The 18,012-nt window shown below is 50.2% G+C and overlaps 1 protein-coding gene across 1 annotated transcript in view; it reads right to left on the bottom strand.

Moving 5' to 3' along the window:
• The window catches only part of HIVEP3 (HIVEP zinc finger 3), a 460,018-nt gene that overhangs the window by 152,343 nt on the left and 289,663 nt on the right, over positions 1 to 18,012 (bottom strand). Inside the window, exon 3 of the mRNA XM_055341678.1 lies at positions 7,985 to 8,065. The gene's annotated coding sequence lies outside the window, so the exon portion shown is untranslated. The remainder of the gene's footprint in view (positions 1 to 7,984; positions 8,066 to 18,012) is intronic.

The following is an 18,012-nucleotide window of genomic DNA, read 5'->3' as shown; positions in this document are numbered from 1 at the left end:
TTAGGTCTCTCTGACCTCTGATGCTTCACTCTTAACCATCGTGCTCTGGCTGTCTTCCTCCATATGCCATTGCAGGCACTTTTTTTTTTTTTGCAGGCACTTTTTTTAAAAAAATTATTATTATTTTTTTATAAATTTATTTTTTATTGGTGTTCAATTTGACAACACATAGAATAACACCCAGTGCTCATCCCATCAAGTGCCTCCCTCAGTGCAGGCACTTTTTGATGGTTTCCTTGGAACTCCTGTTCAGAAGTGGACTGCCAAGGGGAAGGTATATACATTTGAAAATGTGGGTACACACTGTTAAATCCACCACCCACCCCAGAAAACGTATATCAATTCACAGCCCATGAGGAGTGCCCAAGTATCCCTGGGACCCCCTTCCTCATCTCTCCAAGGATTCTTACTCTTTGAAATAGGCCCCCAGAAGTACATCTCAATTCTTTAATGTGCTTTGACTCCTGGGGACTACACTTTTCCTATGCTTACTATACCCTGTATTTTGTCTCATGCAAATTGCCTATTTGCAAGGTGCCTGCCTGTTTTTCTACTGACGATCTGCCTTCACTTAATTTATGAGCTCTTCCGATACTGGTGGTAGTAACCTTGTACCCATCATATGTATCTTGAGACATTTCCCTTAATTGGTTATCACCCTTTGACCTCGATTATTGTGGTTTTGATTCACGGAGTCTTTAATTATTTCCTTCCATTACTTCTGGATTTGTTTTACAGTTCAGGACGCACTCTCCATCTCAATACAATACAGAAATTCCCTCACTGTTTTTCTTCTAATAGCTTTATGGCTTCATACCTTTTTTTTTTTTTCTAATCACCCAGAAATTTATTTTCGCACCAGGACTGAGGTATGGATCCAGCTTTGTTTTGTTTCTCTTCTGCAAGTAGCTTGCAGGTTGTCTTGAGAGTTTGTTAGGAATCTTCTCGCTTTTTTGTCTCTAATGCTAAGTGCTGCGCTCACGGCTACTTCTAGGTGTTCGGTTCTGTCCATTGAGCCAAAGGCTTACTCTTTTACCAACACTGACTTTTTTCTTTTTCTTTTTCTTTTTTTTTAATTATGATAACACTGACTTTTTTCTAAGCTATTCAGTCATGTTTTTTTTTTTCCAGAGGTATTTTCTAATAATTTTATGAAATAAAATTTTGGGGATTTTATTTAATTTACAGACCAATCCACAGTACTTTCTTAAGTTTATTCTTGGGTCTTTTATGCTTCTATTTCTTTTGCTGCCACAATCTTCAATGGAAACGTTTCTAACCAGCCCTGCAGGAAATGACCACTCCCTCACCCAACACTGTGCCTTTCCTATGTCACTTGTCACCCCAAATTACAATGGTCAGTTACACGCTGGGCTCTCTAAAGGCAGGGTCCCCATGCCACCTATTAGCACATCCCTTGCCCACATATGGCATGTGGTCGGGGCCATGGAGATATCTGTAGGATGAATGAATAAACCAACAGACAAATGAATGAAAGACACTTTTCTAGAAAGCTAAAAGGAAAGTGAAAGGACTCTATTACAAAAACTCGCTTGTCCACAGACTTCCATCAGAAAACAAGAGGGGCTTTTCTTCCTCTTTCTTGTCTTTGGCTAAACCCCGAAGACCATGTCAGAATCAAAGAAATGGTCACAGCTAGCCCACGGTGCCACATGCAGCCCTTCACACCACTTCTCCCTGAGGCCACCACCATTGCCGAGCAGCCTGGGCACTTTTCAGGGGAGGCTCTCGAGCTCTTGAGAGCCCTCCAGAAGAAGGAATGCAGGCATTCATGGTGTGCTTGCTGTTCTGCTACACTTTTTGAAAAGCACTTTCCTATAAAATACAACAACCCTGAAAGGCTGCTATCACCAGCCTCATTTTGCAGAAGGAGAGACTCAAGTCCATTGAAGTGGAGCCCAGAACTCCTAAGTGGTAGGACTAGCTGGAGCTGAGGCCTTGGGACTCAGGACGGCCCTGCCTCTCCCATAACCACATCTAGAGCACCCAGATCTGGGGGGCTGAGGGCCCATGGCCCAGAGAAGAGTGCCATGGCCCAGAGAAGAAGAGGGCCATGGCCAGAGAAGATGCTCAGAGAGCAAAGGTCCTGCCCTGATGAAGCCAGCATAGTCCCTAGAATACTTTTCTTCCCCCAGAGCAGCATGTGATGCCTGTGGATCATTCCTGAAGAGCATCAGACTTGGTCAAAGAGCCACTGTCCAGGCTGAGGACCACATGACACAGGCTGTATTGTTGCCAGGGGACGGGGGAGTGGAGGGATGGGGGAGGTAGAGGATCTGCCACGGGGACAGTGGTTGGTCTCCAGCACACATCTGGGGACACCCTTCTGTCTTCTTCTCCCCAGCCTGCACAGGGCTGGGGCTATGTGGCCCTGCAGGTCCCCCTGGGAGCCCAGCCAACAGCCACTTCCTTATTGGGCTGGCAGGTGCTGGGCAGGCCTCGGCTCATTTCTAAGCCTGGATAAAGATCCGGTTTCTCATGAAAGCCTGTGTGTTGGGGGCCAATACATTTACTGGGCTTGACAGGTTGGCCCAGTGCAGACCCCAGGGACATGCAGATGAGCAGCTTGTGGGTTTCCTGCCCAGGGAGCTCCATTCTGGCCGGGAACCAGATCATAAGGAAAATTTCCCAACTCTACCCAGGTGCCCCGAGAGAGATATCTAAGTGCTGCAGGAGCCCAGATTCAGGGGGTCCAGCGGGGAGCAACCAGTGGAGGTGGGGTGTCAGGCGAAGGCATGGGGGCCAAAGAGAGACATCCTGCATTTTGAAGCAAGAGTCTTCCATGATCAGATCTGTGCCGTGGAAACAGATACAGACCAGCTAGGTATGGGTATTTTCAATAAACAGGTATGACTTTTAAGGCGAAAAACGAAAAGATCTCATTGCGATAAACAACACCAAACCTAAGGAAATACGGAGCAGATGGATATGGACTTCGTTGAGCGGCTCACCTAGATGGTGTGGATGAGTGGAAAGAGCCCCAGACTTGGAACAGGGGAGACCCACACTCATGCTCAAGTCTCTGCCACAGACTTGCTGGGTGACCTTGAGCGAATGACCTCCTCATCCCAACCGCAGCTCCCTTGCCTGTAACAGGGAGCACTGGCACCCAAGACCCACATCATCAGGGTCAAACAGGATGTCAAAGGACACTGTACATTTGTTCATACTTGATAAAGTTACAGCATCAAGGTGAGGCTCCAGAAGGCTCTACCTACACACCCAGGGCCATTTCAGACACGCTGCTGCCCTGCTGCAAACACACCACCCAGCAATTTCTCGGGAAGTCTCTCAGCTGTTCCAGCTCAAATCAAAGCCCGTCCTATAAAAACACGGCCCCGTCCACAGAAGCAATCACCCATGGGTTTGGTGGGCCACCTGCCCGCCAGGTCCAGCCTGCTGGGCCATGAACATCAACAAGGCCCCTTCCTGGTGGGAGAAGGAACAGGGAGCCGGCTTGTTCTCCGAGAGCAGAGGACTGGCTGGGGACAGGGAACATTTTAAGGTGGGACGCTCCTTCCTGCACCGTTGGCAGCTGTCTACATAAGGCGTCCATTATGTGCAGGCCCCCAGGCCAGCAGGCCTAAGAGGCTAAGCTAAAATTAGTGTAGAATGTGCCCCCGCCAGAGACACAGAACATCCGAGGGTCAGATGCCTCCAGCGGGCCGCCGGGTGGGGTTGGGGGGGCCCCGGCCCAGATCAGCTGTGGCAGCTGCCGCCTGCGGCTCCTTCGCTCGGCTCGGGGGTGCAGCCCTGCCCAGGGACCTGCTCCAGCAGCTCGGCTTGAGTTAAAAAATAGAACAGACTAGAATCCCAAATAGATTTTTAAGAAATCTGTGCATAGAACACATGCGCGAGAGGAGTTCACTAAACCCCTAAGAGGCCGCATCTCAGTCTTCAACGTGAAATAGCAGGTGCATTTTTTTTTTCCTCTTATACTTTCCAAAATGTTCTCGAACTTTCCAAAACGTTCTCGATAAACTACCCATTACTATGCATTACTCTCGTAACCAGAAGAAAGCATGAGAAAAGACACGATAAGTAGTGTATTCACGCTAGATGTAACTTAATATATATTTTAAATTTATAAAAAATAATTACATGGTCTAGGCCCAAGGCAGATAGTGTCTGTGTGTGTGTAAATGTGTTTATGTATCTAGTCGACTGGTGTTTGGCAACTTGGAAGCCTAGGATGTCAGAGCTAGCCGGATGTCTTCCCGTCTTCATTTTACATTTTACGGAGGACCAAGGCCCTTGGCAACAGGGCAGGAAGCTGAGAAACTTCATGGAGTCCGGTCCTGTATAGGAGTTATGCCCCCACCTTGCCCCCCTCTAATTCTGCAGTTGTTTCTATCCCCGCTTTATGGAGCTGGACACTGGGGTACAGAGAAGCAAACTCATCACCCGAGGGTGCCCAGCTAGGAAGCCAGAGAGCACGGTCCCAAGCCTGGGTTTCCATTCGAGGCCCCCAGAGCTTGAAGAAAGGGGTCTTTGAAAATCACCTGCTCTTTGAAATCTTAGTGCGGAAGCAACTTCTTACAGGAACAAGTTTTGAGCTGTCTCTCCTGGGCCCCTCTTGGGTGGTGTATGCCTCCCCTGCCTGGGGGTGTGTGGGGGGCAGCTTGGGGTCCTGTCCCCGGGAGCCCTGGAGTCTGGGTGACAGAGAGTGGTGCAGGGACATGAAGAGCACAGCGCCTGCCCTTCCCCGATGTGGGTCGGGGCGGGCGGGGAGGCTTCAGGGGAAGGTGCCAGGTCTTCTGGGCAGGGACGGTCGGCCAGGGAGGCTGCCATTCAAATTCTCTTGTATCTGGCCCCGTGCTCCAGACCTGGCAGTGACTGGAGGCAGCCCCAGCTGGGACCCGAGGCCCTTGCTCTAGCTGCAACCTCTGCCCGCAGTGCCTGTCCCCAACCCCGTTTTCCACCCCATCTCTCCCAGGGCCATTTCATCCGTGCGTTTGTGCGTTCTTGTCAGTGAGCACGTTTTTACGGAGTACCTACTATGTGCTGGAGGACAGCAGAGTCCCAGGCCTGTCGGCGCCTGGAGTTCTCAGAGAGGGCTTAGTGTTTAGGCTGCCCTGGGTCATTCCAGCATGGACTCTGAGACCAGCCCGCTGGGATTCAGCCCGGCTAGGCTACTTCCCAGCTGTGAGTGCTTGGGACACTTACTCAGCCTCTCTGTGCATGAGTCATCCTCATCCGTACAAGAGGATAATAACAGCGCCTGCTTTGTGGACTTGAGCAAGTCAAGTGTAAAGCCGTATAAAGCTCTAAGAACAGTGCCGGGCATGTAGTAAGGGCTAAGTAATTGTTAATTATCAGAACTGTTTTTATTCACTACCATCTGGCTAAGATTCCCTCCTTAGCATGCCCCCTGCTCCTGCCCTCTGGCTTCCCCTCCCCTGTGGTCCCATAGCTCTTTGAATGCCCCCCATGAGAGCATCAGTAGCTATGTAGCGTGGGCTTATGCAGGCTGCTCCACCTCCCTCTCTGCACTTGGGGCAGGGACCAAGTGTCACTCATCTCTGACCTGCTCCCAGCGCAGACGCAGCAACAGCATCCCCAGGACCCCTTCAGAGTTGTAGGTAACGTACGCCCTCAACGCTAGCCAAGGAGAGCCTCAGAAGCTCCTCGCTGCTGGGCACTGGGGTTGCATATCTGGCCTTCTTGTGGAGCTTGTTGATGCTAATATTAAACCGTGGAGACTGGCCCTGGATGTGACCCGCCGGAGCTGACAAGGGGGCAGGGTGCTAGGCTCCCATGAATGCTTCTCTGTGACGGGGAGCTCTGTAGGGCAGGTGATCATAAACACCAACACCGATGCCCCACCCCACCGAGATGTTTCCTATGGGCTCTGTGTGGCACACACTGGTCCCTCTGCCTGGAACCCCCTCCGTCCCTTCCCATCTCCTGATCCCTCTGGCCGACTCACATGCCCCTCCTCCACAGTGCTTTCCCTTTCTTACAGTGAAGGAAGAAGGGGACCATCTTATCCCTGTCTGGATCCCCAGTGTCCACCAGAGCCTGGAACGGAAGGGGTGTCAGGGAAGTTCTGCTGCATGAACTTTTTAAAGGAAAATCACGTTAACTGACCTGCCTGCCTGTTAAGGCACAGGTGCTACCGCTTATGTCACCTTTTGAGCCCCAAATCCCCAGGCCTGTCTATGTCCCCCTGCCTGTAAGACCCGCTCCATTGCAGGCATGTGAGCTGATGGAGAAACATGGGATGGATGCAGAGTGGACAGGGAGCCAGACTTTCACCTGCTTGGGCAGGAGGTTTTGGAACCACCTGAGGCAGTAGGTGTTTCAGAGATGCAGATCCTGAGGCTCAGACCGGTCACACCGCTCCCCGAGGGGGTGACATGGCAGGGCTGGAATCCAGCACTGCTGGGCCCCAGAGCCTACTCTTTCTACTCTCCCAGGGGATGACAGATGTGAGAGCATTCTGAGTTCTGCCAAGAGAGGAAACTGTAAAAGTACAAAATTGTGCAGTATTACCCACCACACAGAAAATGACTCTGGGGCAGGGCCACCTGTTATTCATGGACAGCAGAGGGCTGGAAAGGGCCTAAATAACAGCATTGGGTCCTTAAAGGGGTGAGGTGGGGGGGCGGCGTGGTCTTCAGGGATGGGGGCGGGGGGCAGGGAGAGCTAGTGGGGGGGCTAGGGCGTTCCAATGGCAATCCCAGCAGCCCCCGACCAGAGAGGCCTCCACCACGGGACCGGGGGCTGATGCCCTGCATGGGGAGACCTGAAGGGCCCCAGCGGGACCCCAGGCACTTCAGCAAGGGGTGACCTGCCCTGGCCCCCATTGGTCGGGTTTAGTGAGTTCTAACAGAGCACCTCCTCTTAGCTCAGCCTCTCCCTGGGGCCCAGAGGCCTCTCCTGGACCCACGGAGCCGAATTACCTCCTTTCCTTGATCATACAGGGCCCAACCCAAGCCCCTTGGCATAGCAGCCAAAAGCCGACCCCCTCCTGCCCTGTGCCTACATCTCAGCCGCTGCTCCTTTGCACTTGCTGTCTCCTCAGCCCACAATGCCCTTCTTCCAGTTTTTTTTTTAACCTGGTGAACTTCTGTTCATCCTTCAAAGCCCAGTTCAAGTGTTACCTTCAAATGGTCTTATGTAAACCACCCCTACCACCAAACCCAGACAGAATGGAACCCTCCTGCCTTTCCTGGGTTCCCCACACTGTCACTATTTGCACAGCATCTCCCCCTTAGGATGCAACACTTTTTGAGGCTGGTGACGCGCCTTATTCATCTCTGGCTCTCAGTACCCTGCCGGCCTCGTCTTCCAAGCAGCCGTCCCAGCCTGCCCTGCAGTTCTGCCCATGAGCTTTGGCCCTGTCCTCACCCCTGTTCCGTCCAGGTCTGAGTGTGAGTTCCAGCAGAGTGTGCTAGACGGGACACGGGTCCCGCCCCCATATGCATACATGCACGCACACAGCACACACACAGCCCAGCCCAGGTTTTCTGTGGCTGCGAGGTCCAGAGAGCAATCAAGCAGGGAAGTGGTGGACAGCTACAGTGGCATCTCCACTGCCTCTCTCTGCCACCCCATGGCCTTGGTTGGGGCCTAGAGCAGCTGGCTTATGGCCTGCCCAGTTCACTGAGTCTCATTCTCTCATTTTTCAGACAGAGAATGGAGACCCACAAAGGGAGGTGCTTCCTTGAGATTTTTCTGAGCCATAAAGGCAGACCTGGGGTCAGAACCGGTTCCCCGGCTTTCATCCCAGGATACGTTCCCACCACCATATGCTGCCATTTGCAGAAATGCCAGCTGCGGGACTCTGGACATTTGGTAGCTTTTTGCCTACGTCTCCGTAGAGTGTGGGGCTCCATCCTCCTGCCAAGGCTGAAGTCATTCCCACCTATCTCCTGGCCACAAGCACAGCCCAGCGGCGTTTGGGCTGTGCTGAAATTGCTGTGTCCTGGGGTGCAGGGGAGAGATGGAGGGAGCTTACCTGCCAAAAGCCAGCCGTGGTCTCATGGTGGAGATGTGTCAGAGATTTCTAAGAGCTTGGAGGACTGTGTTGGAGGGAGGCCTGTGGGAAGTAGAGAAAGTGAGAATATTATTCTACTACCATCTGTCAGCTTACACTTGAGTTGGAAAAATGCATCCAAAAATGGTGAGCACAGCCCTGCTGAGAATGGCCTCAGAGCCAAGTTCCAGTCACCTCCACTCCTCCAACATGGTCAGCACAGGGTCAAGGTCAGACTCCCCCAGGGACGCAGCCTGGCCTGATGACCCCACTCACAGAGCTGCAAGTCCAGCCAGCAGCCCTGCATTCTGTTTCTGCTCTCAGGCTAAGAAAGTCTCACTTTCAAGCACTCCTTGGGGGAAACATCCCCTCACGGGCTCCCTGAACACTGTTCGTTGTAATTCACTCATTCTTGCTTTCATTATTCATTCATTCATGTGAGAATCTGATAGCCATTTGGGAAAGCTATTAGATGCTGGTGTCAGCTCTTATATAGAGAGAGCCACTGAGAATGACAGCTCAGGTCTTAGACATGCAGGACAAATGCCACAGGCTCCCAATCCCCTTCCTAGTGGATTTCCTCCCTCCTCTGAGGGATCTCTGTGCCAGACAGCAGGCAAAGCATTCTGCACGTGCCATGTAGGGCGGCATGATGCTTCCCACCATTTTCAGCACTAGGACTCCTTTTTCTATGAAAACATTTCTCAAAACTCCCCGTAACTATTCACTTAGCATCTTTTCACTGGGCAAAAAAAAAAAAAAAAAAAAAAAAAAAAAAAAAGAAGAATACAAAAGCCACAATGAACATAATGCTTTATAATTAACTTGTATGTTAGTCATCACAGCATTACCACGTGTATTTAAATAATGGTTACACATGCTCATTCAAGACATGGTATTTATGCCTTCTGGGTTTAAGGTGTTATGCCTTCTGGGTTTAAGGTGTTGATCCTTTAAGAATCCATACAGTCAATATCTGTTCAACAGATATTCATGGAACACCTCTGAGATGGCTGGACCCATGGCCCATAGGTTAAGGACCCTAGTATGGCAGAGAGTGATGGCTCTACAATGAGGCATGCTCAAGTTTGAGTCCAGCTGACTGGATGTCTGCCTGTGGGCAACCCAATCAGCCTTTCTCCAGCTCAGAGTCCTCATGAGTAAAATAGAGATGAGATCCTGACACTGTAAAGTTGTTATGAGGATGAAATGCAACAGTAGAAAGCAACCGGGTCAGGGCCTGGTGTAAAGCAGAAGCTCAATAACTGGACACCAGAGGATTATCATCATTGTTGCCATCATCCTCATCTCCATAATTCCCATCGCCACTACTGCCACCATCATCATAAATATGGCCATCACTACCATCAATAGCAACAGCAGCACCATCACATCATTACCATCATCACCATCATCATAAATATCATTACACAGCATCATCATCATCATCACCATCACCATCACCATCATCATCACCATCATCATCACCATCACGATCATCACCATCATCATCATCATAAGTTTCGTCACCATTACCACTAACAGCACCCATCACCATCTCACCATCATCACCGCCACCATCATCATCATAAATATCATCATTACCATCTACAGCAGCAGCAACACCACCATGATCACCACCACCATGATCACCACCACCATGATCACCACCTCATCATCATCACTACCATCATCATAAATGCCATCATCATTACCATCAACCATAGCAGTATCATCATCACCGTCACCACCATCACCATCACTATCATCATCATAAATATCATCATTACCATCAATAGCAGCAGCATCACCACCACCATGATCATCACCACCATGATCATCACTACCATCATCATCATCATCATAAATGCCATCTTCATTACCATCAACCATAGCAGTATCATCATCACCATCACCACCATCATCACTATCACCATCATCATCATAAATATCATCATCATTACCATCTACAGCAGCAGCAAACCATCGTCATCATCATAACCATCACCGCCACATAAATATCATTGTTACCATCAACAGCAGCAGCATCACCATCACCACCAACCACCACCACCGTCATCCTTCTTCCTTCTCCTTCTGATCCCTGAGAGGCTTGTCCTTGCCCCTTTAGTAGGATACACAGTGGTTTCTATATTATAATAGATTACTTGCATTCACATCTTTCTCGGGTTCATGCCCACCTCTATAACCTGAGTTGTGTGGACTTACATGTAAAGTGGGACAGTAATTTCAGCAAATTCATGGAACTGTTATAGTGATTAGATGAAATAATGTATATAAAAACCCAGCACAATATCCAGCATGTGGTCATTGCTTGATAATTGTTGGTCATCATTGCTTGTGGTGGTATTAGTAGTAGTAGTTAATAGGATTATCATTTCTCTTCCTAGCCTGTGAGTGCCTGAGGGCAGAGACCATTCCAAATCCATCTTGGTCTCCCCATAGAGTCTAGCACAAGGTCTGTCTCCCAACAGATATTAATAAGTGTTTGCTAAAGGCTCACAAAAAATCAGACACAAAAGAACTCAAGGGACAGGAGCCTGGGACATGGCCAAGGACAGAGGCCTGATGGGATCCTTAAAAACTTCAACAGATCTCCTGAAGAGAGCCATCTGTCACCCAAGCCAATCTGTAAGCCTGTCAGGAACATATCATTCATTCATTCATTCATTCATCAAACTGATCACATTTTCACTGTGGTCTAATGACAAATCCTTGCCTGGTGCTTTTCTTTTTCTTTTTCTTTTCTTTTTTTTTCTATTATGAAATCTTGTTTCCATCTGCCATGTCATCTAATCTTCAGAAAAGTACTTGGAAGCATGTAGAATTGATATTAACAATTAAGAAATGGAGGCTCGGAGAGGTGACAAAACTTGCCAAAGGCACATGGCAGTCAAAGCCATGGTGGGGAGTGGGACAAGGTCCCTCTCATGACCTTGACTTCTCCCCAGTGGCCGTGGGATGTCAAGTACTTTACACACCCAGGATCATTTATTCTCATTATCCAGTACACTTCTTGACAAGTAAAACTGAATTAAATTATTTTGGAGCTATCATGCCTGCTGGAAAAGAAGGACTCTAAGTTCGATGAAGGCAGGAAGTACAAGAGCCACAACAGTATGGGGGCAGTCACACATTTTGATGCTGACCCCAGACTGCCTAGGTTCCAATCTTGCCTCTGACACTCATTAGCTGTGCGATCTTGAACAAATTACTCAACCTCTCTGTACTTCAGTTTCTTCGTCTGTCAAGAAAGGTAAGAGCTATCTATGAGTTCTTGTGAGTATTAAATGAGCTAATCCAGGCACAGTGTCTAGAGTAGTACCTGTACATAGTAAGGACTGGCTATAATTATTGTTCATGATGCATCCCTGTACCTAGAACAAGGCTTGGCACATGGAAGATCCCCAATAACCGTTTGTTGGACCATTGAACGGATGAAATACTCCCTGGAAAGAAGTCAAGTGCGGATGAGCGAGTCAAAAGAGTAGCTGGAGCTCTGACCCCAAGGCATCTAGGGTGCCCCAGTTCCTGGGTCACAGCCAAATCCAGGAGGAAGGAGATTGGTTGTTCTAAGACTCAAAAGCCCTTCTACTTCTCCAAGAGGTTTTATGCCCAATGAAGGGCAGTAAATATGAATGGTGCTAAAGAACATGGGCTCTCGAGTCAGATAATTAAATTCAAGTTCTCACTTGTCACCCTGTCACTCACTAGTTATGTGCTTACCTCCCTGTACCTGCCTCAGTTTCCTTATCTGTAAAGTGGGGATACTCATACCTATCCTGAAGGGATGCTGGGTGGATGAAATGTCATATGGAGGAGGTAAAGCCTCCTGTACCTGGTCCCAGTCCATAGTGACAGTGATAAAGAGCCTCACAAGGTCAACAGCAGGTAACTGTGACGGGGCTCTTCCTAGGGACTGTCCTGTGCCAGGTGTTGCTTCCACCACACTCTCCTCCATGTGGGCTTTGGATGCCTCTGCCGGGAGATGGCTTGTCAGAGCAGCCTGGGCTCCACTCTTGAGGCCAAAACACTGCTGCAAAAAGGCACATTCTCTACTTGGCCCCAGTGCAGGTGGGCCCTGCAGAGGCGAGACAGCTGCTTGGGAAGTGGCCCCCTGGGAAGGGTGGTCTCCAGAGAACCCTCTTGGAGAGTCCCTCCTAATGCAACAGTGCCAGCAACCCACAGCCGGCGTGCAGCTGCCTCCAAGGCAGTCCCCGTTCCCATGGGGGCTGCAAAGCCTCGTGCTCAGTTTCCTCTGGCCAAGACCCGAGGCTGGCAGCGCATCCTGTTTATGGAAAGGAACAAACATTTACTGAATCAGAAACTTTCCATTCCTTGTTTCATTCACCCTTGCAGCAGCCTGCGGGTGGGCACCCTGGTCTCTCCATGTGGCAGCTGTAGCTCTAGCCACCCCATGGCTCAGTTTCCTCATCTGTGAACACTACATAAATATCTCTATCTATTAAACCCATTCCGCAGCAAAGGAAGCAGAGGCATAGAAGGGGAGATGCACCATCCAGGATCGTGCAACCAAGTGACAAAGCTGGAGCTGTTTGGCTTCAAAGCTCCATTCATTCATTCACCCAACGATTACATCTCGAAGGCCCACCATGTGGTAGGCACTGGAGCCATACTCTCCCTCTTTTTAAAAATACATTCATATAACCTATGAATATAGGTTCATATAACATATTCATATAACCATCACTCCTAAGACCCAACCGTCAAGTCGATTCCACGTTAGCCAAGACACCCGCAGCCCTTCCTACGTGCCCGGCACCGTGCAAGGTTCTGCTATTGAGGATCATGTGGAATTCTCATGACAACCCTGCGCAGTTGACTGTTTTAACCCCTTGACAGATGACAACATGAGCAATTCAGGGAGGCAAAGAACCTGCCCACACTCACAAACGTGGAGCCTGAGGGAAGCCTGAATCATCTGCCCTGCAAATCCACTCTCTTTCCTTCCCAGCATGTTACTCCTTTCTCTCCCAACCCCCACCTGGCCCACAGGCTCTGCAAGCTCCTGTCCTCATGTCCCTCCCCTGTACAGAAGGGCAGCTATCAGCCCTATTGGCCAGTGCCACCCACACTGGGCCTTCTGTGCCTACCTGGTGTCCCCTGGTTGCTTATATCTTGCCTACTTCAAAAAAAATGAGTAAGCTTAAAGAATAAAAGTATAGACTAGGGCTATATATCAGATGAAAGCAGAGTCCACTTGCAAAGGGGCAGGGCCGGGTGGAAGTAAGCGCCTTGAAGGATGATGCCCGATGCACACAGGGTTTAGGGAAACGGGCACTTTCACATCATTGCTGGTAGTGGAAGTCAGCAGAGTTGTTTTGGGAAGCGATTTCACAGCTTGCACCAAGAGCTCTGCCTCACAAACATCCATAGTTTGGGGCAGAGTCATCCCAGCTTCCAGGAGTATAGTCTAAGGAAAAAAAAATTTCTGCAAATTCCTCGTAGCCTCATATCTGAGACCGAAACACTGACTACTGGAAGCAAACCTAAGTGCTGACACGTGAAAATGGCTAACAGTCTCTGAAAACCAGAGTACATCTATAGTGGAGGCTAAATCCCATCGGCAGCCTGTTTTATAAATAAAGTTTTATTGGAACATGACCACACCCACTCAGGCACACGATGCCCATGGCTGCCTTTGTGCCACAGTGATGGAATGGAAGAGTGGGGACCAAAATACTATGGCTCAAAACCCTCGAATATTTACTCTCCAGGCCTCTACAGAACGAGCTTGCTGACCTCTGATCTCCTTGGTGGAATATTATGCATCCTTTAAGAAGATGACGTGAGGTTGAGAAAAGCAAGCTACAAAGTTTTCTAGACTGGCTGATTTCCCTTACATAAAAAGAAAAAAAAAACCAGTAACCCTGCAAACAAAATCACAGGAAACTGTACATAAACAGAACAATAACAAGAACATAAGAAGTAGAAAGAAATAGATGAAACTATTTACGGGGTGTTTTGTTTTTTAGTAGATTCACAATGATTAAAAAAATTTTTTTTTTGCTTCCTTGTACTTGTTTTTATTTTTTAATTCTTATGAAATATGCAAATACTATATAATGGAAAAATATACACATGTTTTGAAAAGACAGCTGCCTGGCTGAGGATCTTAGCTCTGGGCATCCTCGTAGCCAAGCAGAGTCAAACAAGCAGGGTTCTATTATCATTAGTAGGACGGTGCCAGGGGACGAGGAAGGTCAAACTCTCCCAGGCCAGATTTCTGCAAGGGCTTGGTGACCACCGTCTTTGTTTCAAGACAGCCAAGCAAAAACAGTGAACAACTTTCTCTATTTTTTTTACCAATATGCTTAACTGTTTCCTGCATACATGGCTATTCCTGGTTATTGGCCCTCAAATGGTGCCCAAGAGAGAACATTAAGCTATGGTTCTGTAGAGGAACCTGTCCCAGGGGCCCCAGTGATAGGAATTTGCATGCAAGAAACCTCGTGGAATCTTGTGGAAGAAAAGCATCCACGTCTCCAATGGACCCATGAGTTTTTGACAGACAGTCTTAAGAGAATAAAACTGACATTGAAGACTATGATGAGAAACAGAGAAAGACGAGGTGCTCTGGCAGCAACTGAGTGGTGCAGCCTCTGAAGGGGTTCTGCAGAGCTTCCAGGGCTTTCTGAAGCCCAGCTGGCAAACAGCTCCATTGGACCCATCTGCCTGGGGACCTGTCTCTGGTCTTTCACCAGGTTGAGGGCACTGACAAGAGCAGCAGAAAGGATGTTCTGCACTCACACAAGGCAGAGCCATATGCTCCAGAGACACACCTCTGAGGACAAAGACAAGGTTTCAAGATCAAAAAGTGGACCTTGGGGATCCCTGGGTGGCTCAGCAGTTTGGCACCTGCCTTTGGCCCAGGGTGCGATCCTGGAGTCCCAGGATCGAGTCCTGCATCGGGCTCCTGGCATGGAGCCTGCTTCTCCCTCTGCCTGTGTCTCTGCCTCTCTCTCTCTCTGTGTCTATCATAAATAAATAAATCTTAAAAAAAAAAGTGGACCTCATGATCATGCTTGCATGGCCTTCCATGGCCCTGGGTGACGTAAGGAAGGGCTTGACCTCTCCAGGACTGCAGTTCTAGCACAGTCTGAAGGCTCTGACAGGTGGTAGGTTGAAGTCCAAGGTGAAGAGGGTCTCTGGTGGGGACAAATGTGTGAACTAAGGTCCTATCCCATTTCTAGTCGAAGCAGGAAGAAAAGAGGCCTGCTAGCCATGGGGTGTGGAACACTGTAGGGAAGTGACTGAAACAGGGGCTCCAGATCAGATTTGAATCCTGCTGTGTCACTTCCTGGCTGTGCCCATGGGAAAGTCGATTCTTTCCAGGCCTCAGTTTCTGTTACCTGCTGCCCAAAGCATCCTGATACCCAGCCAGAGTTCCAGACATGGGAACGTGTGCCCCAACAGCAGGCGGGGGCTGCAGCATCAAGGGCCAGTGGCAGGAGGAAGCCCGGAGAGGGGAGCACCCGGGGGTGGGGGGCAAGCCTGCGAGGCAGCCCAGCAGGGCCGTTCATGGTGGGACACAGGCAGCTTCTAGCAGTGGCAAGCTTTAAAGCTCAAAGAATGGCAGAGGCAATGTGTTTAAGTCAAGAACACAGCCAGCAGCTTGAGGATCATGGGAAACAGAATCTAGCCCGAAGTGGGGTCTGGGTGGAATGGTAATAGCCAGTCGGGATCTCAGGGTCTGGGGTTCACGTGCAGCTCTGACCCTTGTAGAGAACTGGAGTCTAAGGCAGGGAAACAGGCAGAAAGAAGCAAACCAGTTCCGCAGAGTCACCAACACAGTGGGGTTTAAGGGAGGCTACAGCTCAGCAGGCAGTACCCCCACACACACACCCCCACCCCCCATTGACTGCCAGCAACCACGGGAATGCCAGATGCACAGTTCAAGGCAACCAGGCCAACTCCAGCCCCTGCCAGGCCTGGGCACGGATGAGCTTCTGACCACTGTGGCTCGGATGCTGGACAGCTGCACTGGAGGGACAGTGCCCGGAGCAGGGCAGGGCAGTCGGGGGCTAGCAGGCTTAGGTCAGGAAGCAATCTCCATCCGGAGTTGGGAGACCTCCAGCAAGATTTCCAGCTTCTGCTAATTTGAGTCCCATGGTGTGCAAATGACCCTAGTGCCTCAGAGAGACAGCCCTGCTTGAGACTAAAGGGACAGCAGCTGGACCAACGCTCCTCCCTCCATCCCACTCTTCATACATCAGTCAGGGAGGGTCAGGTTCCTCCTGCTACATTCACACCTGTTCAGAGTACCCATAAGCCCTTGCCTGACACTGAACATGCCCCAGAAATAATCCCTAGGGGTCATTTTCGGGGTTGGCAAGATCCTAAAAGGTCATCTAAGGTACCATTCTCATGTGATCAAAAGGGAAACAGGCATGGAGATGGGCAGGGGCGTGCCCCCCACCCTGCTGTGACCCTGGGCAGTCAGCATCATCTCTGAGGTCACACCACCTCTGACATTCCCTGGTTCTGCTTCAACAGGATGAACGTGCAAAATTGTAAATTGATGTTTCCGAGTCACACAGAATGGTGCTAGTCCTAAGCCCCCAGTGAGGGTCTGGCTCTCCTCGCCCTCATGTCTCCTCTTCCAACAGCTGGTCCCCTACCACTTGTTCTCGAACCAACTCTTCTCCCTCTTATGGTCATCACAAGCGTCTCAGGAATCTCTGGTTCAGACTTGCCTGCTCTAATATTGTGCCTGTTTCCGGAAACTGTGTCACTCTCCTGTTCCCAAGGCCTAGCACCCGCCTTACTGCTAGCTGTGGTCCAGTGCCCAGCTGTACCCCACAGCCCACGCCCTGGCCCCCCGAGCTGGGCCTGTGCAGCACGGTGGGGATAGGATGGTGGCCAACGGCAGCTTATGAAGCAGGTGCTTCCTGCTGGGTGAGACTTTTGTATGAATTCCTTGATCAAATCCCCAAAGAGGGCTATGTCAGGCAGCGACTATCACTACTCCCATTTTACAGATAAGGGAGGTCAAGGCCAGCTTGCCAGAGGTCACTGGCTAAGAAGTGGCAGTGCCGGGGTGTCCCCCTGACAGTCAGCTGGTTGGCTGGACTCTGTTTCCCTGGGCTTTGCTGCAGGCCTGGACTGGATTCCTCCCACTGCCACCCTCTGGCCTTGAGTGCCCACTCTGCTCTGTGGCCATGGTCGGTTCACCTCCTGGCCTATCTCTCTCTCTAGCTCTTCAGGCTTCTGCTACATCGTCCTCCAGGGAGGATGCGAGATTTAATGGCCCTAGAAGAACAAGCGGGGTGTAGGGGGGTGGACAAGAAGAAGCCAGAAATCAAGCCTGGTTATCTGCAAACATAGACCCCATAATAGCACCCATGAAGCTCGCTCCCTGTCTCACTCACCCACTGGGAGTCACTGGGCTGCAGCTTTAGGGGCTGGCGGCTGCCGACCATCACACCCACCCTCTGGGGGAAGCTGAGAAAGTTTGATGGTCCTGTGTTCGGATCCCAGCTCTGTCCCTCACAAATTCTACGAACTTGAGGCAGTTCCAGGTGAAGGGTAACTCTCCTGGCCTCTGACTCCCAGGCTGTGAAATGGGGCCGATGACACCCACGGTGGGTGGCCTTCATGAGGACATACGGAACACCCAGGTCACGTGCCTGGGCCCCAGTGAAGACTGGTTCCCATCCACACCTTTCCCTCCTTGTGTCCTGCACCGTGACCAGGGCGATGGCCTCTCAGGGCTGAGAAGCCTGAGCCGTCCCCACGATGCCCAGCATGTGGTTGGCAGGGACGCGAGCACACTCAGCACGCTGGAGATAAATACAGGGTCCAGGCACCTGACTCTAAACAATGGACTATTCTGAGGTTTTAATTGCTCATCAAGGGGAAGGCAGGCTCTGGGCAGTGATCAGCCCTGGAGAGTCAGGACAAGCACTGGGGCGGCAAACACACCAAGCTGCGGGTGCGGAAACGCCAGCAAACAGGTTCCAGATCCC

Source organism: Nyctereutes procyonoides, unplaced genomic scaffold (genome assembly GCF_905146905.1).
Source record: "Nyctereutes procyonoides isolate TBG_1078 unplaced genomic scaffold, NYPRO_anot_genome, whole genome shotgun sequence".
NCBI lineage: Eukaryota > Metazoa > Chordata > Mammalia > Carnivora > Canidae > Nyctereutes > Nyctereutes procyonoides.
This window is presented reverse-complemented; position numbering and strand designations above follow the sequence as displayed.